This window comes from Symphalangus syndactylus, chromosome 22 (assembly GCF_028878055.3).
Source record: "Symphalangus syndactylus isolate Jambi chromosome 22, NHGRI_mSymSyn1-v2.1_pri, whole genome shotgun sequence".
NCBI lineage: Eukaryota > Metazoa > Chordata > Mammalia > Primates > Hylobatidae > Symphalangus > Symphalangus syndactylus.
The window spans coordinates 7971349-7993269 of record NC_072444.2 but is presented as its reverse complement, the minus strand read 5'-3'; positions in this window follow the sequence as shown (position 1 = coordinate 7993269).

Below are 21921 nucleotides of genomic sequence, written 5' to 3'. Positions count from 1 at the left end.
ACCTGAACTGACCCTGGCAGGACAGTTGCTGCTCGGAGCCCACTGAGAATACAGCCAATTAAATGGGGAAATATGGGAAACCTCCACGGCGGGGCAGGGCGAGTCCATCAGAAAATAAACAGACACAAAAGACAGGGGGCTCCCGGCTTCTGGTTCTTCTGTTGCTTTTTCTCTGAGCAAGACGAACCGGAACTCCCAATGGCTCCACGCTGCACTTGTCATCGCCCTTGTAATTAATACCCCCGGGTAAAAATCTGTTCAGCCGGGAGTACATCTGCTGAGGTGCTGGCCCCACGGGCTTTGTCACCTGCGACCATTTAGCCCACTCAGCTGTGGAAGCGGGTGCAGGGGACCCTAGGGACGGATTAATGTCTGTTACTATAACAGACAACACTGTGGAGGAACCCCCAGCAGGCTGCAGCAGGGATGCATAAATGGCCAGCCCTGGGCCTGGGGGGATGGCAGGTCAGGAGAGGAGAGAAGCCAGGAGGTTTCCTGTTCCTGTTTCTCCAGGCTGGGAGGCAGTGGTGTCCCCTGGAAATTATATGTAGAGGAATCCTAAAAGCAGTTTACAGATGATGTCAAGTACCAAGGCCTTCCTGGGAAGGATCTAACTCTGCTGGCAGGTTAACCAGGCTCAGGGGGAAAGTGGAAAAGGAGTGGGGGCTTCTGGAACCATTGGTCCCCCTAAGACCCTGGATCCTTGAAGGGAGAGACTAGGGTGAGCCAGGTGATGACAGGGGACGGGGGAGCATAGAATCAGCAACCAGGACCCCATATTCTAATGCTAAGAGGAGCTTGGTGATGATCAGCCCGACGCCCTCCTTTTGCAGATGCTGAAATGTGAGAGGGGAGGGTCTTGGGTGGAGGATTTGCAGATCTCACGGTCCCTTCCGTGGCATCTGTGACGCACAGAATCTTGGAATTAGAGTTTCTTTCATAGATTCAAAGATACCTTAATGGAGTGTTTGAATCACAGAATCGGAGAGTCTTATCCCTTTCACAAAATCCCAGAATGACAGGATCACAGATGCATTCATAGAATCACAGACCCAAAGAATCTTGGGATTAAGAAATCGCTAGGAAAGACTTGCAACCACAACCACATTCACAGCAGGCTTGGCCCTGAGAAATACAGAATGATCCAGGACACCTGGAGTTGAAATAGACGTGGTGGAATCAGCATCTCAGCACAGGACGTGACCTTGGTCCAACTCCCCTGGAAATGCAGGAAGCCCTCTCTTCACCGTCCTGAGTAATGATTTGAACTCTGGTACAGACGGTGAGGTCACCACCTGACAGGGCCACCTATCCCATTCTTGGGCAGATCAGGCTGCTAGGGCTGAGCCTGAATTTGCTCCCAGGTGACCCACCCACAGCTCTGTCCTGGCTCCTCCAGGAGCTGAACATGTAAAGTGATCAGGACACACATACAGAGGCTTAACCCAGCCAAGGACAGCTTGATCCTTGGCCAAAGGGGTCTGTCTTCCTCTAGGGAAGGGTCAGGCACCAGGACGCAGGAACGGATGGAGCTGCTCGGCTCACCTCAACCCACTTCAGTTCACCCATGTGAGCAAGAGGTATCCAGTCTGATTGTGGAGGAGGGGCCAGTCAGGGACAGGGGCAGACAGGCAGGGACGCCCACTAGGAAGGAGGCTCAGAGGGGCCCTAGGAGAAAGAATGATGCCCCTTGGGTCCCCAGAGATGGGGAAAATCCAATTATGGCCTCAACTGCAAGGAACAGGGCACATACACATGCACAGACACACACATAGACACACACAGACACATACACACAGACACACACACATACACATGCACAGACACACACACATAGACACACACAGACACACACACATACACATACACAGACACACACAGATATGCACAGACACACACATACACATACACATGCACAGACACACACACATAGACACAGACAGACACATACAGACATACATACACACACAGATGCACAGACACACACACAGACACACAGACAAAGGCACCCCATATCCCTCCAAGATAATACACAGCTATGAGTCTCAGCATCTGGTGCCCTCCTGCGTCCAGCTCTTCTACCCCTCTGGTCTTATTTCTTGCTGTTTTCTCAAATGCTGCATAGGACTGCCCTTCACTCCTGTTTGGGTTGGACAGGGTCATCTTAACTAGTGGCAGTTAGAGGACAAGTGAGTTGGGAAAAACCGAGGAAAAGTATCGCAAATCCAATACATCTGAACTGTGTGTCACCTCCCCTCCCTCTCTGGAGGCCCAGAGCGTCCTGTTGTCCTGGTAGAGGGGTCCAGGCTGGCTCCTGCCCCTGTCCAGGTTCCTCTCAATCCTGCCTCAAGGCTCACCCTCTCACCTCTCAGGTTGGTGTCCCCTCCTTTCCTCTGAATTCTTGCCATTCCTGCTGGCATATCTGCTAATCCCTGGCTGGCCTCCCTGCGTCTCCCATGCGGAAGCTTCTTCAAAAGAACTCCACACCCGCATATCCGGGAATAATTTCTGTTTTCCAGTGAGCAGGGAAATGCTAATTACTACCAGCACCTTCCTTGTCTCTTTTGAAACCTCCGTGTCTGAGCTGTGTGATAAAGGAACTAAATCCTAATTAATAACAGACAGCACCATTCTGAAATTGTGTTTCCCTGTTCTTAGAGATTATAATCAGCAAGGGAGGATGAGAGAGAGGTGGGAGGTGGGGGAGAAAACAAGAAAAGAAAGAAAACGGTTCTTCAGCTAGGGGAGGAATCACAGGGCTTTGAGAACACCCAGGCCGGCCTCTGGTGGGTCCCTGGGAGGTGGGGGGAAGCAGGTGACCATGGGCAAGACCAACAAAACCTACAGAATTGGATTTTTGTTTCTAGACTACTGATATCTGGACACATTCCGCTCTCCATGTTGTGGTGGAAAGTTGATTTGTTCAAATAAAATAAAATGTGCTGTTGAGCGTTCCGTGTCCTGGGTACAAATCTGGAAAGGCAGAGAGCGGTGGTTTCCAAGTACAAACAGCTCTCACCCAGCTGCTGCCGTGCCCGTGGTAGGCAGGCCACTGCGGGTGGGATGCGGCTGCTAATGTCGCAGAAGCAAGTCCTTGATAATCACAGTGGGCCGGGTTTTCTGAGCTGCAGACTGACTCTGTGTCTGGCAGCCTGATGGGGCAGGCACTGGCATGGGGACAGCAGGGGGCTGGCATGGGGGGACACTGGGGGAAGGGCACTCCTGGCTTGGTGGCCATGGTCTCTGAATGTCTGCAGGCTTCTCAGGCCCTAGGGTAGAAATGCAGGAGGTAACAGGGAGACCTGGATTTCGCCAGCTCTGAGGCCCTCCTGCCTCAGAGGGAATCTGGTCTCTTGCAAGCTCCCTGAGATCCACAGTCAACAGGTCAGCTACGATCAGAGTGGGGAGGCAGCTCTGTTCTCCCTCCTGCTGCCACTGACCTGCACTTGGGAAGCCACAAGAAGGACTTCAAGGGCCTCAGTGGGGATGAAAGAGCCTAAGAGGCTGGGTCTTCATGACCTTTGAGCTGTCCATCCTCAAGCTTCCTGAGTGGGACATGGTTCTATGCAGAAGCAGGGAGAATGCCTGCTCTCAGTTCAGCGATACGCTTTCTCCTGGGTCCTGAGCGCCTAGCAAGTGCCAGTCCCCAGCAGCAGTGTGATTAAAGAGCTAAACAAACAGGGTTTCTGCTCAGAGACCTAGAATCTAGGGAGTGACAGGAGGAGCTCAATTGCTCCTCCAAAGTCCAACTTCGTAGGGGTAGAAATAACCGTCCCTGAGCATGCTATTGGTTCCACATACCTGCACAGGTACGTGCTGCCTCCTGCCAACACATTCCTCTGTGTGGGAGCTGTCTCTCTCCTGCCCTCCCTCCACCCCTCACTAGGGTCCTACAGGCGCCCTGGGCCCAGGTCCGGCTCTCGGGCCAACCCTGAGCTGATTGGTCTGTCTTGGGTCATGTGTCTGCCTCAGTCCAGTCAGCTGTGGCAAGGGCGTGACCACACAACATGTGCAAGTGCGGGGCGGGGGTCGTCTCCGGGTCCAGAAGGGGTGGGGGTAGGGGTGATGGTAGGGGTGGGGGGTGGCACCCCTGGAAGGGACTGGCCGGAATCCTCACAACAGCCCTCGGAGGAGCTGTCTCCATGTTAGGGGGGAGGTACTGGAGAGCCTTAGAAGCAAAATGCCCGACTACCTGGGTAGCAAAGTCTGGACTTGAGCCCAGCCTGTCTGACTTCAGCGTCATGCTCAGAACCACGCACCGTGCTGCCCTATTGCGACCAAGCCCTGTGCTGGGGACACAGAGGGAGGGTACACTGCCCTGCCCAGTGCAGCCCCATCACGAGTCAGGGAGGTCGAGTCTTCACAGTTGGTAATGAAAGGTGTGGGTGTTTGGATGGTTCCTCTATTTAGACCTTATTCCATAGATGGGGAAACTGAGGCCCAGATTGGGGCAGGGGCTTGCCTGATGTGACAAAGCCCAGGTCTTCAAGGAGGAATGTGTGAGGCGAAGGAGGGTGGTCAGAAGCTGTGGGTGGGGCTGGCTTTGGGATGCAGCGGCTTGGGGCTTGGACCTGGGCTACTGTCCAGGGCCCAGCACAGGCTTGGGTGGGATTCAGGATCTTATGTGTGAGCTCCAGGAGGGTTAACTGGGCAGCCACGTGCAGCTGGATGGAGGGGAGAAGGGAAGGAAAGAGCTACTCCCTTGAATTCAGGTCGTGTGGACATGATGTCATGGCAGGTGGTTGAAAAGAAAAATACAAGAAAGCCACAGCAATAGCACCACCAACCTGGTAGAGTTTCGCTGAGCGTGGAGTTCAAACTGCATTGGAGACTCAGAGCTTTTAAAAATGAAACGTTATTAAGTTTATATTCTGCAGGAAGAGAAAGAGGGTGAGGGCCCAGTGCTGGGTGTGGAAGTCACTGGGAGGGACAGAAATAGCTTTTGTTTCTTATCTACTTCCAGGAACCCTATTAGGGGACAGGGCTGACAGTGACATCATTTCCCCACTGGGGGCGGCCCTGCCTTCCTGGAGATAGTGGCCTGATTGTCCACATGTCCCAGAGTCCTCCAGAGCATAAGTGCCCTGGGAGCAGGGACTTCTTGTATCTTGTTCTCGGCTTATCTCCAGCTCAGCATCAGATGCTCAGTAAAGATTTGGTAAATGAATGAACGAATGTGAAATCACGTACGTTTTCCCCAACATTTCCACCAGTGGGGAAGACTTTCCTTCACTCTATGCTCATCCAGCCCAGGGGTTATGAACCCAATGTTCAAAGTAAAGAGCTCAGGTTTAGACAGGTTTAATGACTCACTCATTTCTTTACAGGGATCAACGGGGACTTGAACTCAGAACCTTGGGCTTCCAGCGTATTCTGTATTGTGTGCTAGAGGTGCTGCGCCATGCTGTGGGTCAGAGTGTAGACTCGGGGCACAGGCAGACCTGGTTGAAGTCCTGAACTGCCTTTTCACAGGTGTGTCATGGTAGGTGGCTTGGGCCTCAGTTGTGTGAGTGTTAAGTGAGAAATGAGTGTGGAACAGGGGTCCTCAGCCTGGGCACTACTGATGTATTTGGGCCAGATAATTCCTCATTGTGGGGGCTGTTCTGTACATCATGGGGTGATTAACAGCATCCCCGTCCTGTACCCACTAGATGCCGGTAGCTCCTCCCACCCCCGGATATGACAAATGAAAATGTCTTCAGATGCGTCAAAAATTTCCTCTGGGGGCAGCATGGCCCCTGCATGGGAACCGCTAGAGTGGAGCACCTAGCCCAGTGTGGGGCACAGGCGACTGTTACTTTATTATCATTATTATTATCGGGATGATTGTCCATGGGGGCAGGGGCCTCATCTGTCTTGTTTACTGCAGCGTCCCTGGGGCCTGCCCTGGTCTGGCACATAGTAGGTGCTCAGTATATGGGACTGCAGCCCCCAGGCTCCACTGCCAGCAGCCTGGGGTCTTCTCTGTGCAGCCGGATGGCTTCTCCCTGATGCCCCATCTGCCAAAAAAACAGCAGTGGACTCTCAAGGAAGGAGCAGTTTCTTGGGATTTTCAGTCTCTCTCTCTGTTCCCGTTCTCACTCTCCAGTACTGTGCCAGCTGGACTCTGGCAGAGCTGGTGGCAAAATGACAGGGATCCAAGGTTTCAGGCCTTTTGCTCCGACTTTTATCCCCTGATTTCATGCAGCTGCAGCTCTCGCTGCCACTCAGCTGGAGAAATGTCAAAACTATATTAAATCATAGGGCCTGAGTGAGCAGCAAGATGACACTTGTCACCCACCTCTTGCTGTTTCCAAGGCTCTTGCGCCCCGACTTGGCCTGTCTTGTGCTCTGAGGGCTTTGCTCATTTCCCCTGCCCTGCTCCATAATCACATCTGTGGAATTCGAAGTGACTTTCCTGGAATGAGACCTGGAGGAGGCGGGGTACATTTGTCCACAAGACATAGCAAGTGGTGGCCAACATGCCAGACCCAGGAGCCCACGCCAGGGTGGTGCAGGGGCGCAGGGTCCAGCAGAACCGACCTTTAAAGGCAGATGACGGCTGGAGTTACTTTTTCCCCTTTAAATTGTATTAATATATTTTAACCGCTTGATTGAAGTATAACTGATATATGATGAACTGTCCTATTTAAAATGTTCAATTTGATGTTTGACATATATATATACACACCCATGAAACTATCCTCACGATTAAGGTAGTGGACAAATCCATCACCCCAAACTTTCCCTGTGCCCCTTGGTAATCCCCCCAATCCACCCCAATCAACTGCCCTCTGCTGATCTGTTTGTCGTCTCTATAGATCAGATTTCATTTTCTAGAATTTCATATCAATGGAATCATGCAGTGTCCACTCTTGTTCGGACCAACTTCTTTCACACAGCTTAATTATATTGAAATTTATTTAGGTTGTTGTGTATATCATTCGTTCCCTATGTTTTTAATGTTGAGTGGTATTCCAGCGTATGGATGTGCAAGTTTGTTTATCCATTCACTTGTTAATGGGCGTTTGAGTTGTTGCCACTTTGGGGACTTCTATGAATAAAACTGCTATGAACATTTTTGTACAAGCCTTTCATAGAAAGTGCTTTCCTTTATTTGGGACAAATACCAAAGAGTGCAATGACTGGATCATATGGCAGGTGCATGTTTTTTAAGTTTTTAAGACACTAACATATGTGCCATCTCCCAAAGCAGTATATAGCACCAGTGTCTAAGTTTTAGTTCCTCCATATCCTCACTAACTCTCAGTCATGGTAACTTGACCTAATGTCTAATGATAATGTCTTTTCCCTAACGTCTAATGACAATGAATGTCTTTTCATCTACTTACTTGTCTTCTTTGTTGTATTTTTTAGCAAAGTTCCTGTTCAAACCTTTGGTCACTTTTTATTGAATTGCTGTTCTTCTCATTATTGAGTTTTCAAAATTTGTACATATTATGAATACAAGGCCTTTGTTAAATATATGGTTTGTGACCATTTTCTCCCAGTCTGTGGCTTTTCTCTCTCTCTCCCTTTTTTTTTTTGAAGGGCAGAAGTTTTAAATTTTGATTGAGTCCAGTTCGTTAATTTTTTCTTGTATGTTTGTGCTCTTGGTGTTGCATCTAGCAGATCTTGGCTTAACCCAAGGTCACACATATTTTCTCATGGTTTTTTTCTAGAAGTTTTATGGTTTTAGGTTTTGTATTTAGACCTATAATAAATTTGGAGTTAATTTTTGTAAATGGTGGGAGGTATGAATCAAGATTCTTTTCATTATTTTTTTGACAGGGTGTCATTCTGTCACCCATTCTGTCACCCAGGTTGGAGTGCAGTGGTATGATCATGGCTCACTGCAACCTTGACCTCCTGGGCTCCAGTGATCCTCCCACCTCTGCCTACCAAGTAGCTGGGACTACAGGTGCATGCCACCAGGCTGAGCCAGTTTTTGTGTTTTTTTTTTTTTTTTTTTTGTACAGACAGGGTTTTGCCATGTTGCTCAGGCTGGTATTGAACTCCTGGGCTCAAGAAATCCTCCCATCTCAGCCTCCAAAAGTGCTGGGATTACATGTGTGAGCCAAAGTGCCTGGCCAAGATTCATATTTTTGCACATAGACATCCGATTGCTTCAGCATGATTGTTGAAAAGACTATTTTTTCCCAGTGAACTGTCTTTGCACCTTTATCAAAAATCAGTTGTCTCTATGTGGGGGTCTATTTCTAGACTCTGTTCTGTTCCATTGCTTACTTTGACTGTCTTTCCATCAACACCACACTATCTTAATTATTGAAGTTTTATAAAAAGTCTTGAAATCAGATAGTGTTAGACCTCTAATTTTTTCTTCTTCTTTTTGGACATCTAGGTCCTTTGCATATCCATGGGAATTTTAGAGTCAATTTGTCAATTTCTATTGAAAAAAAAAAGACTATGGGGATTTTGCCTGTGATTGCATTGAACCTATTGATCAATTTGGGGAAGAATTGACGTATTTACAATATGGAGTCTCCCAACCAAGAGTATCGTGCCTCTGCATTGGTCAGGTCCTCCTCAATTTCTCAACAACGTTTTGTAATTTTCAGAGTTCAGTTTTAGCACATCTTTTGACAGATTTACTCCGATTTTATATTTTTAGAGTATTATACATAGTCTTTAATTTTAATTTCTGGTTTTCTTTGCTAGTATATAAAAATACAATTATTTTTCATATATTGATCTTTTACTTTGCAACCTTGCTAAACTCACTTATTCATTCTAGTAGCTTCTTCTGTAGTGTCCATTAGATTTTCTACAGAGGCGATTATGACATCTATGAATAAAAACAGTTTTTATTTTTTCCTTTTCAATCTGATTGCTTTTGTTTCTTTTTCTTGCCGTATTTCTTACCTAGACCAGTATGCATTTGTATAGATGTGGTGAGAGCAGGCATTTTTCTCTTGTTCCTGATCTTAAACTATTTTGCTGTTAAAAACGATGTTAGCTCTAGGTGTTTCATAAATGCTCTTTGTCTATTTGGGGAAGTTCCTAGTTTGCTGATCGTTTTTCTAATTAATATTGAATTTTATTTAAAAAGTTTGACATCTATTGTGATGATCATACGGTTTTCCTTTTGCAGTTTCTTAATGTGAATTACGTAGTTTGATTTTGAAATGTTAAACTAACCTAGAATAAACCTCACTTGATCATGATGTATCACCTTTTTATTATTGTTGGATTTGGCTTGATACATTTTTGTTATGAAATTTTCTGTTTATATTCACAAAGGATATTGGTCTGTGGGCATTCTTTTTGTAAATGTCTTTGCCTGGTTTTGTTATCAGGTTGATGTTGGGCCTATAGAATGAGAAAGGAAGTGTCTCCTCCTCTTTTAATTTCTGGAAAAGTTTGCATATGCTTGGCATTATTTCGTCCTTAAATAATCAGTTAAGTTCTCTAGTGAAGCCATTTGGGACTGGAGTTTTTTGTGTACGGAGAAGTTTATAATTAAAAATTCAATTTAAAAAATATCTACCATGTCTACTTCTTGATTGGACTTTGGTAGCTTGTGTCTTTCAGGAGGTTTTCTGATTTCATCTAAGTTGTCTAATTTATTGGCATGAAGTTGTTCATGATTATCCCCTCGTTATCATTTTATATATTCCGAATCCTGGCTATGTCATGTTTCTCAATTTGATGTTAGTAATTTCCATCTCCTTCCCCGCTCTGTTGCTCTCTCGTTTCTAAACTGCCTGTCTAGAGGTTAATCAATTTTATTGACTTTCTTGAAAAATCAGTTTTTGGTTTTGCTGATTTCCTGTGTCAATGTTCTGATATCTATTTTGTAGGTTTCTGCTCTGTCCTTTACTCTTCCTTTATTCTGCTGAATTTGGGTTTAATTAGTCTTTTCCCCCTTAGTTTCTCAAAATGGAATTTAAAGTCATTAATTTGAAATCTTTTTCTTTTCAAATACAGATGTTTAATGCTATAAGTTTCCCCTAAGTAACAGTCCCCAAATTTTCATATGTTGTGTTTTTATTTTCATTCATTTCAAAATACTTTTAAATTTCTCTGTTGATTCCTTCTTCAAGTCAAGTTATTTTAATTTCCAAATATTTGGGGGACTTTCTCAGGTATCTTTCTGTTATTGAATGTATTTACGTGGAGACCAGAGAATATATTTTGTATATCTTGAATCCTTTTACATTTATTGAGGCTTGTTTTACAGCCCAAGGTCTGATCGATATTATAAAATATTCTATGTCCACTTGAAAAGAATGTACACTCTGCTGTTCTTGGTTGTAATGTCAGTTTAGGTCAGGTTAGTTAATAGTGTTGTTCAAGTCTTCTATATTCTTACTGACTTTTTAGCTACATACTTTAATCGGTAATTGAGAGAAGGGTATTGAAAGGTCTCATTATAATTTTGCATTTGTCTATCCTAGATATGGGATTTCTGGGTCATATGGCAAGGATATGTTTAGCTTGTCAAATCATTTTCCAGAGTGGCTGAACTATTTTGCATTCTCACCAAAAACGTATAAAAGTTCTAGATGATCTGTTTCCTTGCTAGCATTTGGTATTTTATTTTAGCCATGCTTATAGACATATTGTGGAATCTCACTGTGGTTTTAATTTGTATTTCTCTCATATCCAGTCCTGTTGAGTATCTTTCTGTGTGCTTATTTGCTGTCTGTCTATGCTCTTTCATAAAACATCTCTTCATATTTTTTGCCAGTTTTCTAATTGAATTGTTTGTTTATTTAACTGTAGAGTTTTGAGAGTTCTCTATATATTCTAGACATTAGTCCTTTGTTGGATATGTGTTTTTCAAATATTTTATCCTCCTCTGTAGTTTGTCTTTTCATCATTTTGATGAAGTCTTTTGAAGAACAAGAGTTTTTAATTCTGATGAAATCCAATTCATCAAATTTTCCCTTTACAAATTATACTCTTGGTCTCAAGTCTGAGAACTCTGCCTAGCCCTGGATTGTGAAGATTTTTTTCCCTATGTTATGTTCTAAAACTTTTATAGCTTTGTATTTTACACTTAAGTCCATGAATCATTTTCAGTTAATTTTGTATAACATGAGACTTAGCATGAAGTTCTTTTTTTTTTTTTTTTTTTTTGGCCTATGAATGTTCAATTGTTTCAACAGCATTTTGTTGAAAGGGCTGTTTTTTCTTCATTGAATTACTTTTGTACCCTTGTCAAAAATCAATTGGTCATATTTTCGTAGGTTTATTTCTGAGTTCTCTGGCCTGTTCCATTGATCTGTATGTCTATCATTCTTCAGATATCTTTCCCCACATTTTAATTACTTGTTTCTTTTCTTATTGCTGAGTTTTGAGAGTTCCTTATATAGTTCGCATACAAATTCTTTGTTGTATATGTTGTTTGCAAATATTTTCTTCCACTCTGTAGCTTATCTTCATTGTCTTGATAGTCTTTGGCAGAACAAAAGCTTTAACTTTGATGACATCCAATTTATCAGTTTTTAATTTTATGGACTATGCTTTTGGTGGTGAAGAGTTCACTAAGAATCTGACATTGTATTCTAAAAATTGTATAGTTTTATGCTTTCTGTCTTTATCTGTAATCTATTTTTGAGTTAGTCTTGCATAAAATGTGAAGTTTAAGTCAAGGTTATTTTGTTTGATTGTTTATGGATGACCAATTTTTATAATACTATTTAAAATATTATCCTTTCTCCATTGAATTGCTTTTATCTTTGCCAAAGATCAAGTGGTTGTATTTGTATGAGTTTATTTCTGGATCGTCTACCCTATTCTGCTGATTTAATATGCCTTTCTTTTTGCCAGTATCACATTATCTTAATTACTGTAGCTTTATAGGAAGTCTTAAAATCAAGATGTGATTCCTCCAACATGGTTTTTTCTTTCCAAAATTGTTTATCTATACTAGTTCCTTGGTCTTTTCATACAAATTTTAGAACCAACTTCCTTATATATGTAAACAATTTTTCCTTAACTTTTGATTGGTATTGCATTATGTCACTTGGGGATCTCTTCCAATCCATGAACACGGTATGTCTTTTTATTTATTAAAGACTTTAAAAAATTTCTTTCAACAGCATTTTGTAGTTTCTAGCATATAAATACTATGTACACTTTATTAGATTTATACCTATTTATTGCATTTTTCTTGGGGCTATTGTCAATAGTGTTTGTTTTCAAAGAAATTTTCACTAGATACAAAGTTATATGTTCATCATTTGTGTGTGTGTGTGTGTGTGTGTGAATTATCTTTCAAAAAATAAGAAAAGATCTTACATTTCTGGTGCTTTTTATTTTTTTGTGTGTAGATACATATTTTCATCTGATATCATTTTCCGTCTGCCTGAAGGACTATCTTTAACATTTCTGTATTGAGGATTTTTATATGTCTGAAAAAAGTTTTTATTTTACCTTCATTTTGAAAGATATTTTTACTGGTTATAGAATTATAGGTTCACAGATATTTCTCTTTCAATACTCTAAAAATGTTGTCTCACTTTCCTCTTGCTTTTATTGTTTCTGAGAAGAAATAGGTTGCCGTTGTTATCTTTGTTCCTTTGTACTTAATTTTTGTTCTCTGTTGGCTTTTAATATATTCTTTTTATCACTGGCTTTAAGAAATTTCATTATGATGTGCTTTTTATCCTTTTTTGTGCTGGGAATTTGTTGAGATTCTTCAGTCTCTGGGTTTACAGATTTCACCAAATTTAGAAAATTTTCTGCTATTATTTCTTCAAGTATTTTTTTCTGCTCCACCCCCTTTCTCTTTCCCCTCTGCGGACTTGAATGGCCAGTATATCAACCTGCTTGAAGTTGTTTCACAGCTCACAGATGCTCTTTTCAGTTTTGTAAATTTCTTTTTTCTCTCTGTATTTTATTTTGGATAGTTTCTATTGCTATACCTTCAAGCTTACTAATCTTTTCTTCAACATAGTATACTTTTCATCTCAAACACTGTAGTTTTCATCTCTTGAATTTTTATTTGGCTCTTTTTTGTTTTTCTGAGATGGAGTCTTGCTCTGTCTCCCAGGCTGGAGTGCAGTGGCACGATCTCGGCTCACTGCAACCTCTACCTCCTGGGTTCTAGTGATTCTCCTGCTTCAGCCTCCCGAGTAGCTAGGATTACAGGCACCCACCATCATGCTTGGCTAATTTTTGTATTTTTGTAGAGATGGGGTTTCACCATGTTGGCCAGGCTGGTCTTGAGCTCCTGCCCTCAGGTGATCCACCTGCCTCAGCCTCCCAAAGTGCTGGGATTACAGGTGTGAGCCACTGCACCTGGCCTTGTTTGGCTCTTTAAAAGATATTTTCTATGTCTTTACATAACTTTTTGAACATATAGAACACAATGTTAAGAGTAGTTTTAATGTCTTCGTCTGCAAATTCTAACATCTCTGTCAGTTTAGGGTTGGTTATAATTGATTGATTTTTCTCCTCATTATGGGTCATATTTTCCTGCTTTGTATGCCTGGCAATCTTTAATGGGATGCCAGATATTTTCAATTTTACCCTCCTGGGGTGGTGAATGTTTTTGTATCCTTATAAGCATTCCTGAGCTTTGTTCTGGGACCTAATTAAGTTGCCTGGAAACAGTTTAAGCCCTTCAGGTATTTCTTTAAAGAATTGTTAGGTGGGACCAGGGCAGCGTTCAGCCCAGAGCTAATTTTCCCTACTCACAAGGCAAGATTCTTCTGAGAACTCTACTTAATGCTCAGTGAATTGGAATATTTTCCAGTCTAGATAATAGGACCAGCTCTGTCCCCAGCCCAGTGCAAACACTGGGAACGGTTCCCTCCAATCCTCTTGAATTATTCTTTCTCAGTCTCAGCTCTTTCCTTCACACATGTATGCAGATTGGTGCTCAGTAAAATACTCACCGAAGGTCCTCTGCAGATTCTCAGAGCTTTTCCTCTGTGCGGTTTTCTCCTCTCCAGGGTTCTGTGCTATGAAATCTAGCTGCCTTATTCTGCCAAAATTTCAGCTTCATCTCCTTAATTCAGGTGTCCACTGGCTCCACCTCGTTCTCCCTTCTCATGCTGTGAAACTCTCAAGGCTGTAAGCCAGAGCGGCCATGGGCTGACCTTATCACATTCCTCTCTCAGGGATCACTCATCATTGCCTGAAGTTCAGTGAATTGAAAACTGTTGCTTCATTTATTTTGTAACAAAGTCTGGAGGATAAATCTAGAACCTGTTACTCCACCCTAGCAGGAATGGAAGTCTGGCACCTGGGTTTCCTGGCTGCTATGAAAGGTCAGGGCAGACCTCTTTCCCTTTCCAGGACTGAACAAAGTGAACATCGTCAACTCTCGATTAGTCATTGGCTTTGAGTCTTGTTCCTGTATGTGTCTTCTTGTGGGCCATTCACAGGAATGGAGTTTCTCATGAATAATATTGCACCTTCTCACGTCTCAGATACTGTGGATTTTTAAAGGTCTGTCATCAGTTTAGCAACAACAGTTTTTCAGTGAACAAGAGATTTAAAGGTCTATCATTAGTTTAGTAATAGGTTTTCAGTGAACAAGAGACAAGAAATGTATTTTTCAATTGTAAGACACATTCCACTCTTTCTAAAAAATAGACTTTATTTTTTAGAGCAGTTTTAGATTCACAGTAAAATTAAGCAGAAGGGACAGAGACATCTCATATACTCCCGCCCTGACATGCACAGCTTCCCAGTTTATCAAAATCCCACACCAGAGAGACAGATTTTTTACAACTGATGAACTTACATTGACACATCATTATAAGCCAAAGTCTATGGTTTACCTTAGGGCTCACTCCTAGTGTTGTACATTCTATGAGTTTAGACAAATGTATCATGACATGCATCCACCATGACAGTATCAAACAGAATAGTTTCACTGCCCTAAACATCCTCTGTGCTTCACCTATTAACCCCTCCTTCACCCCCAACTCCTGGAAACCTCTGATCTCTTTACTATCTCCATAGTTTGCCTTTTCTAGAATGTCATATAGTTGAACTCATGCAGTATGCAAACTTTACAGATTGGCTTCCTCCGCTTAGTAACATGCATTTAAGTTTCCTTCATGTTTTTTTTTCATGGCTTGATAGCTCATATCTTTAGTACTAAATAATATTCCATTGTCTGGATATGAAATGGTGTCATCTGTCTCAGGAAGTACCTGAGGTTTGTTGTCCCATGCTAAGGAAATCGAAGATGTGGACACACAAGGAGTGAGTTTAAGAGCTGAAAGTTGAATAGGCGAAAGAAAGCAGAGAGCTTCCTTGTGCAGAGGAAGGGGTCCTGAATGGGTTTCCGGGTCTGGGGTGAGATATGTTTGGTTTTATAGGTGAGCTTGAGGAGGTGGTGTCTGATTTACATAAGGCCTAGTGGACTGGTTGGACCAGGTGTGCCATTTACATAGCTTGTGAGAAGGCTGACCATCCTACCCTAATCTTTTATTATGCAAATGGGTTTTTTACCTGACCGGTGCCATGTTGCCTGCTTTTCTTTGCACACGTGGCAACAAAGAAAAGGGAAGAGGGAATCTTCATGTTAAATATATCTGACTTCCAGGTTTCCCTTTACTGTTGGAACAACTGCTGGCATTCACCTATGCAGGCTTCCAGCTTGCTCATCTCTACTTGCAGCTTGATTTTTCAGGCTGCTTTTTGTTAGATAAGAAATGATTTGGGGGCTACTTTTTATTAAAAGAAAAACCTTACCAAGGACTCCTTTACCTTCACTAACTGCCTAAATAATTTCTTTTTAGCCCTGTATCAGATGTACCACAGTTTATTTGGCCATTCACCTGCTGAAGGACATCTGGGTTCTTCCAAGTTTCGGCAATCATGGGTAAAGCTGTTATAAACATTCGTGTGCAGGTCTTTGTGTGGACCTAAGTCTTCCACTCCTTTGAGTAAATACCAAGGGGCGTGATTACTAGACGGTAGACGTATGTTTAGTTTTGAGGGAAACTGCCAAACTGCCCTCCAAAGCGGTTGTACCATTTTGCATTCCCACCAGAAATTAATGAGAATTCCTTTTGCTTCACATCCCTACCAGCATTTGGTGTTGTCTATGTCCTGGATTTTGGCCATTCTAGTAAATGTACAGTGGCAGTTCATTGTCTTCACTTGTATTTCCTTGATGACATATGATATGGCGCATCTGTTCATATGATCATTTGCCATCTTTATCTTCTCTGGCAAGGTGTCTGTTAAGGTCTTTGGCCAGTTTATTAAATGGGCTATTTGTTTTCTTACTGTTGCTTTAAGATGTAGACCAAAATTAAGATGTGGAGGGAGAAATAACTTCATACATGTTTATTAGAAGTCGCACTTGAGGATCAACCCAGGAAGACACATCAACAAAGCTAGGTGTGTTCCCAAGTCTGTTACGAGTTGGAATGCTTTTACAAAAAAGTTTAGGAAAAGGGAGGGGACTCCATATCAGAGTTGCCCATTTCCATTGGAGGGTAGAATACAAAATTTATCATCATTGGCTACAGATGCCACATACAGGCTAAGAAGTTTTATGTATAAGACAATAAGTAAAATTTCCTGATTCAGAAACAAATTAGTGTCCTTTTCAATGTCAGTAGGTTATGTATTAATCTGTCAACAGTTTGAGGAAGTAACAATAACATTTGAGGGGACTCACAAGTAAGATTCTTTTCTGTGTGTGTGATGGTCTTGCTCTTTCACCCAGGCTGGGTTACAGTGGCAGGCTCATGGCTCACTGAAGCCTTGACCTCCCGAGCTCAGGGAATCCTCCCACCTCAGCTTCTCAAGTAGCTGGAACTACAGGCATGCACCACATGCCCAGCTAATTTTTGTATTTTTTTGTAGAGACGGATTTTTGTCATGTTGCCCAAGCTGATCTCCAACTCCTGGGCTCAAGTGATCAGACTGCCTCGGCCTCCCAAAGTGTTGGAATGACAGGCATGAGCCACCGCACACAGCCATCTCTGTATATGTTGAGTAACAGCTATTTATGAGATTGTCTGTTGCAAATATTCTTTCTCAATATATGGCTTGTCTTTTCATCCTCTTTATATTCCATTTTTTAGAAATATGAAAACGCAAAAAATCTTAAGGAAATGCAGAATTAATAGCTAATGTAGTCGAGGCGTCCACTCTATGTCAGGCCCTGGCTCAGAGATTTGCACGCATTGTCTCACTTAATCCTTCCGAGGACATTGTGAGGTGGGTGCTGTTATGCTGTGCCTTTGAAAGATGAGTAAGTGAGGCTCAGAGGGGTTGATCTCATGCCCGCACTACCCTAGCTAGTCAGTAGCAGAGCTGGGACTGGAGATGAGGATGGCTGGGTGCTCCCAAAGTCCAGGTGTGCAAACTCCGGGTCCTGGAACCGTTTGTTGGTCAACACACAGGCACGGAGCTGAGGCCCCAGAGCAGACGCAGGTCACCCTGGAGCAAGCTCACCCTCCTTCCTCTCCCATGCCTGCCTCTCCTGGGCTCAATGCAGATGGCCATCTGCCTAACTCACGCCTTGCTCTGTTGAAATTCATGTCTTGGCACTCTTGACTGCTTCTGGAATTGGGGGAATACAAAGAAAACAAACGTGATTTAATTTTTAAAATGACACCTTTTTCTTCAGATGAAATTGTAGTTCTCTGAAGTGTAGTGCTTTATTTTCTTCACTTCGGAAGAATATGTCTTATTTTTTATGGTGAATCTTAGGACACCCGTCCTGCAGTATGGTGGGAGGGGCCTGGGGTCCTTACTAGACCTGCCCTGTCCCGAGTTCTCCCGGCCATCAATCTGACAGGGCAGAGGGGTGTCTACTGAGGCACTGAGTGTGCCCAGCAGGAGGTGTCATCCTGCACCTGCTGGAGGGGCAGCCCCAGGAAACTAAAGGAGCCCTGGCCTCGAGTGGGAGAGGGAGGCTGAGATCTTGACTCAGCAGCTTCTTCTCTGCACTGCCTGTGATCCGGGCCCCGTGCTTCACCTTTTCTGTGTTAAATCATTTAATCCCCCTGCACGCTCTGTGTCGTAGGTGTCATTACTATCTGTTTTACAGATAGGGAAACTGAGGTGGAATTTACTTGTCCAGGGCCAAATAGCTGTTATGAATGGAGCAGGAGACGAAGCCCAGGCTGGGTGTGGCTGAGGCTCCTGCAGTGAGGATGAAATCGAGCCTCAGCGACGGACCATCCTGTGAAGCGTCACTTGTAAAACGGAGAGGATGACACTTCCTTGGGGGATGGTGACAGGGAAGATCAGCGGAGGCCCCGGGTGCCTACACCTGTCAGGGCCTGGGGGCTCCTAAGGGCAGCCTTGTCCAACCCCTGCTGTTCCTCTCAGGATACGTGTCAGTGGCTTTAGTCAGCGCCTGGAGAGGCTGGGCGAGGTAGGCCACACCAGGCCAGAGGCAGGGCAGGGGAGGGCAGGGTCTCCTGCTTACACCTCCCGCCCCTGAGGCAGCCATAACCGCTAACTCAGACACGGCCACACAACGTGCTGAGCCTCCGCGCAGCACACAGTGAGTGTTCAGTCAGGGTTGGCTACGTTTGCCCTTTGTGGAGCGCTTTCAATGTAAACTCTGCAAGAGGGTTTTGTGCTTTGTCTATTGCTGGTGTGTTTCCACTGTAGATCCTCAGCCGGGCTCAGGCCCTTCCCTGCCTGGCTCAAGGAGGTGTCTGCAAATCCTGCCTGCAGCCTCCCTCCGGTTCCTGGCAGCTCAGCAAAGTCCATTGCGGCACTGGGGCTACAAAATGTGTCTGAGCTGCTGCCTCCTGTGCATCGTCACCGAGGCACTGGGGTCCGTCTCCCCCTATCATTCTCTCTCTCACACATAGTCACACACACACCCATGCACACTCACATACACATTCACACACACACATTCATACACACATGCACACAGACACACACATACTCACACACACCCATGCACACACACATATTCACATACATGCACACACACGCACTTGCACTCACACATTCACACACATGCACGCACACGTGCACTCACACACCCATGCACACACACTCACATACACACCCATGCACACACACATACACACAGAGAGACACACTCATGGGCACACACACAGCCATGCACACACACTCACATACACATTCACACACATGCACAAGCACACACGTGGACTTACACCCATGCACATACATATGCATTCACACACACACATGCACACACACACGCACTCACACATTCACACACATGCACACACTCACACCCATGCACACTCACACACGCACACAGAGACACACATGCACTCACACCCCCCATGCACACACACACACATGCAGACACACATACACACAGGCACTCACACCCATGGACACACACACATACACGCACACATACACACACGCACACACATACACAGGCACTCACACACATGCACACAATGTATTCTCACATACGTGCACATGCATTCACACACAGGCACACATACATTCACACACACATTCACACACATTCACACACAGACACATGCACACACATGCACACATGTATTCTCACACATTCACACACTAAAATGTGTATAGACACAAGCACAGTCACACACACAAACCAGACACACGCACAATACACTCGCTCTCACACTCACCCTGCAAACACACACACAATTCCCCCCCCCACACGCACATGCTCACATGTACACTCACACGCCCACCCCCCACATTCACACATACTAACACACAAATGCACACTCACATTCACACAACACACACGTACACACACACCTGCAAACTCACACTCACACAACACACACACTTACATGCACACTCAGTCACAACACACACACACACCTGCATGCACACTCACATTCACACAACACGCACTCACATACACACTGACACACACATTCAAAAACACACATGTATACACACACGTGCACACACACTGACACCATGCACTCAGACATACACATACACTTACACACATATGCACACTCACATTCACACAACACACATGCACACAGTCACATTCACACATGCACTCACACACACATGCACACTTGCATTCACACAACACACATGCACACACGTACACACATGCAGATTCACATTCACACAACACACAATCACACACATGCACACATTCACACAACATGCATTCACACGTACACATGCACACATATTCACAAGACGTACTCACACATTCACATACACTTACACACATGCACATTCACATTCACGTAACACATACACACATGCACACTCACATTCACACAACACACACGTACTCACACACATGCACACTCACATTCACAACACACACACGTACACACACACACACGTACGTGCAGCAGGATCTGAGCTTTTCCAACTCTCGAATGCCCCCACTCCTGCCCACGTGGTTTTCTGGCCTGGAGCCTGGGTAGAATCATTGGCCAGGAACCCAGGGACTCCAGGAAGCACCTTCCTCCCTGCATGAGCCTCTCTCCTGGGTGATTCTTAGTGACCACTTGATGCCCCCTTTCTTGGAAATGGAAGATGCTGCCCTGGGGGAACTAGGCACCTGTCCTCCCCTCTTCATCCCCTCTCACCCTGCAGAGACAGAGCAGATTTCCAGGGTCTATCCTGCCAGTGGTTCTGATGTGTGAGGGGCATAGACCCCACATACGGGCTGGACTCCAGTGGGAGACAGAAGATGCTGGCAGGGAGGTGGAAAGTCCCACAGCCATTCATCCCTCCCTTCCACGTGTGATTCCTGGAAGGGCTGTCTCTGCTGGGGAGATCACAGCCTCCATGGGATGCCTGAGTTTCTCTTTCCCTGAGCTGTGTCCAATGTGATTCCTTTTTGTTCTGCACTCTCCATATTCTTCAAGGGCATCTGGTGTAGGCATCTCATTTCTGCCCTAAGGAATGAGGCTCAGAGACGGGCAGTGACCTGCCCTAAGCCACACAGCACGTTGGGGCAGGTTCAGGACCATGGCATGGACCTCTTGACTCTGGCCTGAGTCTTTCCTTGACTCTGGCTGATTGCGACAACCCAGCCAAAGAAAGTGTGCTCTGAGCTGCGTGGGCACGGGCACGGGCATGGGCACGGGCATGGGCACAGGCACTGGCATCAGTGCTGGGAGGGCCTCGGTGCCAAGCAGCCTCTTTTGTCTCAAGCCTGGCTTTTGTTTCTCTCTCTTAGGGATTCCAATTTGGGAAGCATTTTTTGTCTGTTTTTAATTCTCTCATCTTTCATTGTGTTTTCTTTTCGGGTAATCTGTAACTTGCAGGCACCCAAATATGACATGAACATTAAAATGAAATGCAGTAAAATGTAATTGAACATATTTCTTTCGTGTCTGAGCAGTGGATTACTTTCCCTGATGTACCCCTGTTTCCTCTTTGCTCCTTCCTCTTTCTGTCTGAGGTTTTCCTCCCCTCCCCAGAATCGCTGGGATTTGAATGGCTCCCTGGCCCTGGCTCAAAAGAGATTCACACAACGATCCTGATGCTACAGACCTCATCCCTGTGATGGATAAACCGCGTTGCCAGGGCTGAGGGGAGGGAACTGTCAATGTCTTCGTGGGTCCGGGTGGGGTCCCCACTGATGATTGGGAGGGTGGGGACCTGTGAGAGGGACGGGGAGGGTTTCCCTGGGTGCAGAGACCCTCCCGGCCACATGCTTCTGGTGGGTCCTTCTGTTGCTCTAGAGCTGAGGCTGCAGGTTTGTGATGCTGACTTGCAGCCAAAACAGCTATCGGGGTCCCCAGTGAGTGGTGAATCAGCAGATGCTCCCCAGACACGGCCGTGGGCTCAGGTTCAGGTCAGGAGGGGAACGAGGCATTGGTGGAGGTGAGCAGGAAGGGTGCTGCTGCCTCAGCTTACCCACTGCGTGGCCTTGGACCCATGACCCCACTTTCCTGGGCCTCAGTTTCCCCATCTACAGTATGGGCATATATAGTCACAGCACAAGGGATTACGTGGAGGATTAAATGAAACGATGCCTGTAACGTGCTCAGCACACTGCCTGGTACACCGTGGGTCCGGAGT